At 47.4% G+C, this 11,745-nt stretch overlaps 1 protein-coding gene across 5 annotated transcripts in view; it reads left to right on the top strand.

Annotated features, from left to right (window-relative positions):
• Positions 1-489: 489 nt before the first annotated feature.
• RHBDL2 (rhomboid like 2) overlaps positions 490-11,745 on the top strand; it is a 56,950-nt gene continuing 45,694 nt past the window's right edge. For 3 of the 5 annotated variants that reach the window (XM_027109022.1, XM_027109021.1, XM_027109020.1), the window contains exon 1: positions 494-611. The gene's annotated coding sequence lies outside the window, so the exon portion shown is untranslated. Of the gene's footprint in view, positions 612-11,745 lie in introns of all 5 variants that reach the window. The other 2 variants (XM_027109019.1, XM_027109017.1) reach the window with 2 other exon arrangements.

The following is an 11,745-nucleotide window of genomic DNA, read 5'->3' on the forward strand; positions in this document are numbered from 1 at the left end:
CTTTTTTTTCTCCTTAGTTGCCCTTCCACCATCCATTCTCTCTACCCGGCTCTGCCTTGCTCTGTGTCTTGGGACGCTGACCCCTGTGGATGGCATCAATAAGCTCTCTTGCCCTCCGGCTTCTTGTCGAGTTGAGCCAGTGAGAAGAATTAGGAAATAGGAATGCGGGGAAAAGAAAGAAGCCCTCCTGCTGAGCTCTTTCCCCAGAGAGCTAAGAACGCCGGGCAGGAGACCCAGGAGGGTAGGACTTGGAAGAGGATTGGAGTTCAGGGCCTCGGCCAACGAGAAAGAGCTAAGGGGCGGTCACAGGCTCTCTGGCTCAGACCCAGGCAGGCGGAGCGAGAGGACTCATTCATCCAGGGCCAGCCCAGGGCTGAGACTGCCGAGCTGGCTGGACCGGCCCAGGCCGTCTCAGGGCTGGGAGGGGATTTCCTCGGGCTCCCTCCCCCGGGGGCTGGGCCGGAGGGAACCTGTGCGGAGGATTTTAATTTGGGGAGGGACCTAGGAGTGCCTGGCAGGGCGGGAACTTCAGGGCAGCTGAGGCAGTCCCTTGTCCTGGAACACGGGGGGAGCAGTCTGTCCTGCCTGGAACGGCCCTTGGCCTCCCCGAGGTAAGCTGCGAGAGCTGGTAGCTGGTGGACCGGGTCCCTCTGTCTGGCGGGTGGGGGGAGAGCCCGAGGCCCAGAGCCAAACGTGGGGTGCTCCCTTGGCAGCCTCCTTCCGCAGTAGCCTTCATGAGTGGCCGCTTGGGATCCTGCTACTTTCATTTTAAAAGTTGGCAGCACGGGGCTTCCCTGGTGGCGGAGTGGTTGAGAGTCCGCCTGCCGATGCAGCGGACACGGGTTCGTGCCCCGGTCCGGGAGGATCCCACATGCCGCGGAGCGGCTGGGCCCGTGAGCCATGGCCGCTGAGCCTGCGCTTCCGGAGCCTGTGCTCCGCAACGGGAGAGGCCACAGCGTGAGAGGCCCGCGTACCGCAAAAAAAAAAAAAAAAGTTGGCAGCAGGTTGGGCCAGCAGTCAGGGGGCTGGCTCTGACTCATCCCCCTCCCCCATGGCCGGAGGGCCAGGTAATGCCATTGCCCCTCCCAGCGCTGGTCAATCACTGGCCTTCTTTCTCTTCCTTCATCCCATTCTCCTCAGTGACTTGCCTCCCAGTTTTTTCCTCCCTCCAGCTGAGCCAGATCCTAGTCCTGTGCTGCCCGACCTCTGCCCCAGAGACCACAGCCAGGGGAGACATCTCTGGCTTCTTCCTGCACAGCAAGTCTCCAAGGTTATTTGTTTCCTCCTTTCTGGTACAGGTGTCTGAGCGATTCTGTTCACTCCTTCATCTGTTACTATTCATTTGTTTATTCATCGTTCTTTGAGCAAGTGGCTGGATTCTCTCTGGTGGGTAGGGGTGGGGTTGGGTAGGGGTGGGGTTAGTTTGGTGTGGGACACACAATTTCCTCTCTTCCTGGGAATAAGAAAACTGAAATTTATTTCACAAATGTGTAGTGATCATTTATAATCTGGTGGCCAGCGTGGCAGAGTGGAAACTCATTTTGGAGTCATAGACACACTTGGATTTATATCCCACCTCTTCCTGAGCCTCAGTTTCCGTATCTCTAAATAGTATTGTTATGAAGATAACATGAGACGATACATGTCAAGCACCAAGCCGAGTACCAGGCACACAGTGGGGCCTCAAGAAACAGCTCTACTCTTTCCTTCTTCTTTGGCCTCCTGCCTGCCATGCCCCTCCCTAACTGCCACCTTCTCTATCTTGTAAAGATGTGTCGACACCCATGGCCTTGAAGGCACTTGGGCAGACCTGGAAACACTGAGCTGGGAGTGAAGGAGGTGGTGAAGGGAGGGGCTGAATAGGGAAAGCACCTCCTGCGGGGTTTGAGGTAAGAACACCGACCAGGGTTGGAACCTCTAGTTGGAAGGAAAGGAAGGCTCTCCTGCTGTGTTTCTGAATTTGCATACTCACACCGAGCCAAAGATAGGAACTACCAGTTCCAAAAACCAACTCTGCCTGGCCTCAAGTAACAGGCTTTTAAATGCATAATCTCGTTGAATCATAACCCTGTTACATTATTAACAGCCCCATTTTACAGAGGAGGAAATGGAGATACAAACAGACAAAGGGATTTGCCTAAGGTCACATGGCTAATAAGTAGTGCAACCAGAATTCAAATGTGGCTCAGACTCTAGACTCCATGGGCTTTGTTTAACTCCTTGCTGTCCTTCAAGCTTCTGTGTACCAGAAAGAACAAAAGGGCATCAGCATCCCCCCAACTTCCTAGACACTGGCTTCTCACTTCCTCTACATCTCCTGCTCTGGACTGCTTCGTCCAAGTGGGAAAGAGCACACTCCTTCCCTGATTCGTTTATTAATTCACTCATTCATATTTCATTCATTTAGTCAAGTGCTCTGTTAGTCCCAAGAGGGCAGGGGCCATGTCTGTGTTCACAGTTTATAACAAGCACCCTATGTGTCCCTGATAGAGAAATGGTCAATGAATCCTTTGTGAGTAAATGAATTCAACAAACGTTAATTGATGCATTCTGTGGGCTCCATAATAGGGATTCAAAGATGAAGAATCCCTATTAAGAATCTATCTTCAGGGCTTTCACAGCCTTGTGGAGGAGACAGTGATAATGCAAAGAAGACAACCGTAACTTAGACAGGAGCAGAGGTTGCTGAGGGGACCAGGAGGGGCATTTAATTTTACCATGTCTGCTTTGTTCGCTACTGCATCCAGTGCCTAGCACCATGGCATGCACATGGTAGATGCTTAATAAGGCTTTGCAGAGGAGGTTTAGGACAGTCTTGGAGAGAGCGTTAGGACTTTGCCAGAACAAATTAGAGAGAGAAGATATTCTAGCAGAGGGAGATGCTCCTGAAAAGGCCTAGTGGAGGGTGGGAGCTGGAATTGCAAGGGGCTTAGTAAGGCTGAAACTAGTGGTTACCAGTGGGGAGAGGGGAGGGGGAGGGGGAGGGGGAGGGGGAGGTGGAAGGGCAAGAGAGGGGTAGGAGATTGAGAGGTTCAGGCTACTCTGAAAAATAAGCTGCAAGGATATATTGTATAGCACAGGGAATATAGCCAATATTTTATAATAACTTTAAATGGATATAATCTATAAAAATTTTGAATCACTATGTTGTACACCTGAAACTAACATAATATTGTAAGTCAGCTATACCTCAATAAAAAATTAATTAATTAAAGGCAACAAGAAAAAAAATGAAGGTGGATTCTCTCATAGACAGAAAATTATTCTGGTTTGACTCACTGGCTTGACAGTGAGGACTGGTTTTGACAATTGGATTGTATGGTAGACATTTTCCATAAACTGAACAGGCTAATTCTGTAGCTCCAAGGCTTGGATGAAGGTATATCTAAAGCGTGTCTCTAATAAAGACTATGCCAGAAAGTTCTGTCTTGGAACCAATTTTGATTTGTGAGAAATAATTTTAGTTGTTGACTTAAAAATGTATGAGAGTAACATAGCTTGTCCAAAATTCTTATGGGGATTCATGAGCAAAAAACATGAAGACTACACGTGTATGGCATAAATAACATCACCGGGCCAGGCACATCATGGTGGGGATCCTGATCAGGTGAGGTGAGTGGCTTGCCTGGAGGTAAGCGGGGGTGGGGGGGGTGGGGGGCAGAAGCGGAGCAAGAACCAGGGTTTTCTGAGTGCGGTAATTGTAGTGCTCTTTCTATGACCCCAAACTTCCTCCTTCCTTCCTTCTTCCACTTACTTGATGGTTTATTCAGCAAACACTTAGTAAGCACCTTTAGATGGAGTAAAAAAAAGAAACATTTCCTACCTTCCTGGAGCTTACAGACAACAAATAAACCAGATATTTTTAGATAGTGGTAAGCACTAGAAGTGAGTTAGCAGGGGGATATGATAGCGAATGTGGGGTGGGCGGAGGTTGGCCTGCCACTTCAGAGAGGCCCGAAAAGGAGCTAGCCTTGAGGCAGGAGAGAGCTTGGTGTGTGCCTGAGACAGGAAGATGCCCCATGGCTGCAGCACAGAGATGTTGGGGGAGTGGTAGAAGGCTACAAAGAAGACAGGAGCTAGGTCACGCAGCATTTATCAGCCATAGTAAGGATCCTGTATTTATCTTGAAGACAATGGGAAACAGCTGAAGGATTTTTTTTTTTTTTTTTCTCGGTACGCGGGCCTCTCACTGTTGCGGCCTCTCCCGTTGCGGAGCACAGGCTCCGGACGCGCAGGCTCAGCGGCCATGGCTCACGGGCCCAGCCGCTCCGTGGCACGTGGGATCTTCCCGGACTGGGGCACGAACCCGCGTCCCCTGCATCGGCAGGCGGACTCTCAACCACTGCGCCACCAGGGAAGCCCCCGCTGAAGGATTTTGAAGCAGAGAGTTGATGTACTCTGATTTATGGTTTGGTTTTGTTTTGGAAGGGGGGCAGGAGCAGAGATGGAGACTAACTGGGAGGCTCTTGCAGGTGAGACACCTGCAGTCTACTCTGCTGAGGGGTATGAAGATGAACAGTGTTAACGGGAAGGCAGAATGGTCTGGGATGTCATGTCATCTTCTAGTTCTCCTGAGGAGTGCTGGTAGCTATTGCTGTATAACAAATCACCATGAAACGTAGTAGCTTCCAACAGCAACCATTTGATTTTGTCATGATTCTGTGGGTCTGGAATTCGAGTTCAGCTGAGCAGTTCTACTGCATGTGGTGTCAGCTGGGGTCATTCCCTTGGCGGCGGAGCTGGGCTGGAAGGTCCAAGAAGGCTTCATTCATAGGTCTGGCACCTTGGTGCTCTTCTATGTGGCCTCTCTCTCCGTGTGAGTAGCTTGGGCTTCCTCAAGGCATGGTGGCCTCAGTGTAGGTTGACCTTCTTATATGGTGTCAGGCTTCAAAGAGGGAGTATTCTAAGAAGAACAAAAGTGGGACTGCAGATCTCTTTAGGCCTGGCCTTGGGAGGTACCCAGCACTACCTCTGCTGCACATTATCAGTCAAAACCAGTCACAGGACTGGCCCAGGTTCAAAGTGGGGAAACAAACCCACCTTTGAGTGGAGGAATGGCAAGTAATATGCTCCATCTCTAATCTGCCACACTGGGCTTCTGGAAACTGAATAACCACAACTACCCTGATGATGTTGACCCACTTTTAAGTCTAAACCACAATTTAGTAGTCTCGCCCTCTTACCTGCGGTTTTGCTTTCCCCTGGTTTCACTTACCTGAGGTAACCTTGGTTTGAAAATATTAAATGGAAAATTCCAGAAATGAACAATTCAAAAGTTTTAAATTGTGCATTGTTCTGAATAGCTTGATGAAATCTCGAGCTGTCCTGCTCCATCTGGCCCAGGACGTGAATCATCTCTTTGTCCAGTGTCTCCTGCCTGTTCACCTAGTAGCAGTCTCGGTTATCAGTTGAGGTATCGCAGCGCTTATGCTGAAGTCACCCTTATTTACTTAATAATGGCCCCAAAGCACAAGAGTAGTAATGCTGACAATTTGGATATGCCACAGAGAAGCCATAAAGTGCTTCCCTTAAGTGAAAAGGTGAAAGTTCTCGACTTAATAAGGAAAGAAAAATGGGGACTTCCTTGGCAGTCCAGTGGTTAGGACTCTGTGCTTCCATTGCAGGGGCACGAGTTCGATCCCTGGTAGGGGAGCTAAGGTCCCACAAGCTGCGTGGAGTGGCCAAAAAAGTAAATAAGGAAAGAAAAAAAATCGTATGCTGAGGTTGCTAAGATCTATGGTAAAAATGAATCTTCTGTCTGTGAAATTGTGAAGAAGGAAAAAGAACTTTGTGCTAGTTTTGCTGTCTCACCTCAAACTGCAAAAGTTATGGCCACAGAGCATGATAAGTGCTTAATTAAGATGGAAAAGGCATTAAATTTGTACAATAAGGTATTTGGAGAGAGACTGCATTCACATAACTTTTATTACAGTATATTGTTTTAATTATTCTATTTTATTATTAGTTATTATTGTTAATGTCTAATTTATAAATTAAACTTTATCATAGGTATGTACCTATAGGAAAAAAAACATTGTATGTCTAGGATTTGGTGCTATCCGCAGTTTCAGGCATCCACTGAGGGTCTTGGAATGTATCTCTGTGGATAAGGGGGGACTACTGTATACTGTGTTGGAACAATTTACAGTCTTTATTCCCCACTGGATAGGGAGGGCCTGGGGAACAGGAAGTGGTTTTGTTTTTGTTTTTTTCTTTGTGTTTCCAGAGCCTAACATATACAAGGCATTCAGGGTATGTTGTCCGAAGAAGTCACACATCACATAAGAATTCATTGGTTATCAAACCATAGTGTATATGAGAATCCCTTGGGAAGCTGTTAAAGAGACAGGCAGATTCCTGGGCAAGACCCCAGCCCAGAATCCAAATCTCTAGGGCAGGGGGTTTGAGTCTTGGCTGCACATTAATAGATCCCAGTGCCCAGGCCCTAGCTCCAGAGGCCCTAATTCCACTAATCGGGGTGAGCTCAGATATCAACACTGTTTTACAGTCTCCTCAGACAATTCTGATGTGTATCCAGGGTTAAGAACTACTGCCCTAGGATTAGAACCAGCCATCTTCACCTGACTTCTCCAGATGATTCTGAGGTAGATGGTGACCAGCTGCCCTTGGTGTGCCCAGGACTATCCTGATGTTAGCACCCTAAGTCCCATATCCCAAGAAATCCCTAGTCCTGTGCAGATCAGCACAGTTGGTCATTATCAGTGGACCGTTGTAGATGAGGCAGTGAAAGCCTTTTTGAAAAATACCTGGAAATATCTAATGAAAGCAATGATTCTGCCTCCTTACTTAAGGCACTGAAATAGTATCATAATGTTATCAAACAGAGCCAACTCCTTGAATTAAGGAGGGTTGTTGCAGAGCACTGCGCTCTGGTGGGCTAGGACATTAACCTAGTTAAATAGTGTGTCTGTCTTTGGGAATTCTTCCAGACTCTATTCCTTAGTGTACATGAGGCAGCTTTGAAAGCCTGACCACAATCAATAAGGATGATGTGTTGAGGATAGTATGAGATACAAGATGAAGTTTTTGTCTCTACACCAGTACATGTTATTATTACTATTATTCATATTATAATAGAGTACACAAATATGTGTAATATCTTAAATAGCTCTGTGGGGTGGCAGTGGGGTATAGTAGAGCAGATCAGGATCTAGCCTCAGAAGAATGGGATTTTGCTCTGGCTTTGCTATGACTAGGTGTGCAATCATGGGTTCCTCTTTTTGCTTTAGTCGTTCATCTGTAAAATGGGAATAAAATGGCGTCTTCTTCACAAGGCAGCTGGGAGGCTTCATCAAAATAACATGAGTGGGGGCTTCCCTGGTGGCGCAGTGGTTGGGCGTCCGCCTGCCGATGCAGGGGACGCGTGTTCGTGCCCCGGTCCGGGAGGATCCCACATGCCGCGGAGTGGCTAGGCCCGTGAGTCATGGCCGCTGAGCCTGTGCGTCCGGAGCCTGTGCTCCGCAACGAGAGAGGCCACAACAGTGAGAGGCCCGCGTACAGAAAAAAACCAACAAACAGACAAAAAAACATGAGTGGGACTTCCCTGGCGGTCCAGTGGTTAAGACTTCACTTTCCAACGCAGGAGGTACGGGTTCGATCCCTGGTCAGAGAGCTAGGATCCCACATGCCTCGTGGCCAAAAAAACCAAAACATAAAACAGAAGCAATATTGTAACAAATTCAATAAAGACTTTAAAAATGGTCCATATCAAAAAGAAAAATCTTAAAAAACAAACAAACAAACAAGTGATGGGAATTCCCTGGCAGTCCAGTGGTTAGGACTCAGCACTTTCACTGCCGTAGGCCCAAGTTCCATCCCTGGTCGGGGAACTAAGATCCCGCAAGCTGCATGGTATGGCCGAAAATTTAAAAAACAAACAAAAAACAAACCAACCAACAAACAAATCCCCACAAGTGAAAGTGGTTCTGTGGGTTGGGAAGGGGAGGTATCGTGATTGTCTTTGAATGGGAGAGGCACAAAGAAGTTATTCCACTGAGAGGCCTTGTACGTGACCAAGGTCCTGGTGCCCTGCTGCGCGCAGCCGCAGCCACAGCTGTTGGACTGCCTACCTCAGCTGCCCTCACAATTGAGGGCAAGTGTGCTTTGCTTCAGGAAGAAGGAAAACTTCTGGAAAAGGTGGTTTGTGAAGGCATTTTTTTTCTTTTTTTGTTTTAAAATCCTTTGCCTATTTGTTTCAAGTGTATCCTCAGAGATGTAGCAAAAAGAAAACAACCACAACCACAAACCTATAAGTTTGAAAAGCTGGTTCTTAATTTCTGGAGCTAAAAAAGCACTTTTTCAGGCTATAACCACAGAGCGATTGCTGCAGGCCTCTGGGATGGGGCATAATAATGGTTTGCAGTGTGATGAAGGAGGCTGTTAGTTTCTGTGGTCCCTAGGCCAAAGTGGCCTCTCCAATTTCCAGGTTGCCTAGCAACACCACCAAAAGTCTCCCCATTAGGCCCAGCTGGGCAGCAATTGGGTACACCCAGCCTAGTCTGTCGCCCAGCCTCCTGGGCACCCTGGCCACATCAAGGCTGGACTTGTCCTCTGCAAGGGCCTTCCTGGTACCGATGAGTGGGTGGCCAGCTGTTTAAAAAAAACACAATTCAGATGTTTGAACCCTACTTGTTTGAATGCAGCTGGGAAACAGCACAAGTGAATGATCAAAAGCATCTTCTGCCAAAGAGGAGTTGTCCTAAGATTGGTGCCCTTGGCAGCGCTCTCCTGGGTGAGGTGAAGAAGGGAAGTTGAGCCTAACTTAGTCCTCGGGTTCTCAGAGAATCAAATCCTTTTCCTTTCCTGGACGCCTGTCTCCATCTTGATTCCCTGTGGCAGGAATGGGAGTGGTGGGGATTCCCAGCCCTGCCTGCCAGTTCTTCTGTAGCTCCCATCTGGGAACTCTCAGCGTCTAGTCTGGGCCTGTTTGGGGAGATGGAAGAAGAAGAGGGAGGTTAGGGAAGAGGGAAGGATGGGATGAAAATAATCAAAATAAATGTGCACACTTCTTGAACACTTGTTACCTAGAGATCACAGGGCAGAGCAACACACGGGGTCTTTGGAGTCAAGACACCTTCAAAGGCTCCTGTCCTAGCCTTCTCCTCACTAGCTGTATGACCTTGAGCAAGTTACTCTGGAAGCCTGAGTTTCCTTATCCATAAAATGGGGATGTTATTATCCCACCTTACAAGGTTGTTGTAAGCAGCAATGAAGAGAGTGCTCGTAAAGTGTTTAGCATAGAACCTGGCACACAGTAGGTGCTCACTATTATGGCAACTCTTTCATTTGATTCTTACAATAATTCTGTAAGATATTGAGCAAAGTAGAACTCGGGTCTTCACAGTGCCAAGCACAAGGACTGGTGCTCCTCAAAGACAGGTGACAGTCCCTTTTTTAACCCCTACGGCATGGTGGCTCTGCAGGTCTCCTCTGACAACTCAGGGATGGCAGAATGATGATGGCGGGGGGGGGGGGCATGTGCAGAGGAAAAGTGTGAGGGAAAGTACTTTTCAGTTTAAAGTAACACAAAACTCTTAGTTAACGTGGTGTACGTGGAATTCCTCTCTCCTTCCCTTCTTCCTTCCAGTATTCTTTTAAATAAACTTCATGTTTTGTAACAATTTTAGATTTACATAAAAGTTGCAGAGAGTTTGTTTCCCTTTTACTCAGATACTTTTCTGAACACCTGTGCACCAGGAACTTTCTGGGCATGAGGAATACAGCAATAAAACTGTGTCTACCTTCCAAAGATCACAGAGATTGTGAGATGGAGTGGACCTTGGAGAGCCTTGTCTGTGGTTCTCAAAGGTGCTGAGGCCTCCCCTTCACTGGTATAAGTGTCAGAAATTTACTAAATCTATTAAATTAGTTTCTTCAGGACTGGGGCCCAGGAATCTGTATAAAAGCAAATATTGAAAAACAAATGCCTGAGGGGATTCCAAGGCATAGCCAGTGTGGGGAACCGCTGGTCTAGTCCAGAGTGTTCCCTGTGCAGGTGAGAGGACTGTGGCTCAGAGTTGGGAAGGGACTTGCTCCAGGTCACACAGCCAGGAAGTGGCAGAGTGAGACTGAAAAACAGATCCCCTAGTTCTGTGTCTCCCAGACACAGAACAAGAAATGAGTTTAGCTTGCAACAGGAAGACCCCAGATAGAGTTTAGAAGAGTTCCTTGGCTCTTCAGGTGTAGTAGTTAGGGTCTTGGTTGCAAGGGATTCTGATTCTGATTCTGACCAGTAAATGAATTTTATTGAATGCCCATTGGGTAGTAAAATTTAAAAAATCTATTTCGCTCATCGTACTCACACTTCTGGCACCAAATGTGTGGGTTTTCCACACCGTGCAATTCTGACACTGGCTACCCCACAGATTAAGGGCTCAGTCCCATAAGACTGCTCCCTACTTCAGATGCCAACTGCAAGCCTGGGCTTCCAATGCTTCCGACCAAATGGCTATAAATTGGGGGTTTCTGTGACCTCCCCCCGCTTGTGTTCTATAATTTCCCACAATAGCTCACAGAACTCAGGAGAGGGCATTACCTACTATTATCAGTTTAGTAGAAAGATTACAACGCAGGAGCAGCCAAATGGAAGAGGGGCGTAGGGCAAGGGGAAGGGATGCAAAGCTTCCGCACCCTCTCTGGGTGCAGCACCTTGATCTGTCCTCCAACCTGGAAGCTCTCCAAACCCATTTGTTTAGGATTTTTATGGAGGTTCCATCACATAGGGATGATTGATTAAATTATTGACCACTGGTCATTAAACTCAATCTCGAGCCCTTTTCCCTATCCCACAAGTGGGGACTGAAAGTTCCAACCCTCTAATCACATGGTTGTTTCCTCTGGTAACCAGGTCCCACCCTCTAAGAATCACTTCATTAGCATAAACTCAGGTACAGTTGAAAAAAACTTACTATGAATAACAAAAGATACTCCTCTCACCTCTATCACTCAGGAAATTCCAAGGGTTTTAGATCGGTGCCTGGAACCGGGGATGAAGACCGAATATGTATTTCTTAGTATATCATAATATCATGGTAGATTACAAAATCACTGGAAGGAAGCAAAGTTTGGGAAATAAGCAGAAACACACGGAGACCAGGCACCTACAAGTACACCAAAATCACAGAGCCAGGTAGGCAAAGACAGCCCCCTTGTCGCTGCTGCATGCTCTTCACTTCAGCCTACATCAAAGACACAGATGGCATTGGATTCTGGGTGCCACACTGACTCCAATGGCAAGGCTGGATGGACACCAGATACCGCTGCCACTGCTTTAACGTACACTGCTGTAAGAATCTTCCCCATCCCCAGCTCCAGTCCCCCAAATTCTAAGCAAATGCAGCTGATTGTTCAAGCCTAGGTCACATACCTGAGCTCTAGCCACCTAAGGACCTGGAAAAGTGAGTACTGAGCATTTTTAGCTTTTGTACTGGGAAGTGGTCCCTGCTGCCCACCCAGATTCATGAGATGAGGAATTCGCCGAGAAAAACCGACAAATGACCATTACATGTGTTATCAAAAGAATACAGTGGAAGCGTTATAGAACCAAACCTGGGTTGACTCGCCTATACGCTAAAGTCAATCTACTGACACCAGGTTTTGGTGAAGGAAAGTGCAGTGTTTACTGCAGGGCACCAAGCAAGGAGTCCAGGGCAGCAAGTGCTCAAAACACCTGAATTCCCCGATGAGTTTCAGCAAAGCTTTTTTTTTTTTTTTTTTTTTTTTTTT

This window comes from Aethalodelphis obliquidens, unplaced genomic scaffold (assembly GCF_003676395.1).
Source record: "Aethalodelphis obliquidens isolate GAN/ISIS:26980383/991018 unplaced genomic scaffold, ASM367639v1 scaffold9, whole genome shotgun sequence".
Taxonomy (NCBI): domain Eukaryota; kingdom Metazoa; phylum Chordata; class Mammalia; order Artiodactyla; family Delphinidae; genus Aethalodelphis; species Aethalodelphis obliquidens.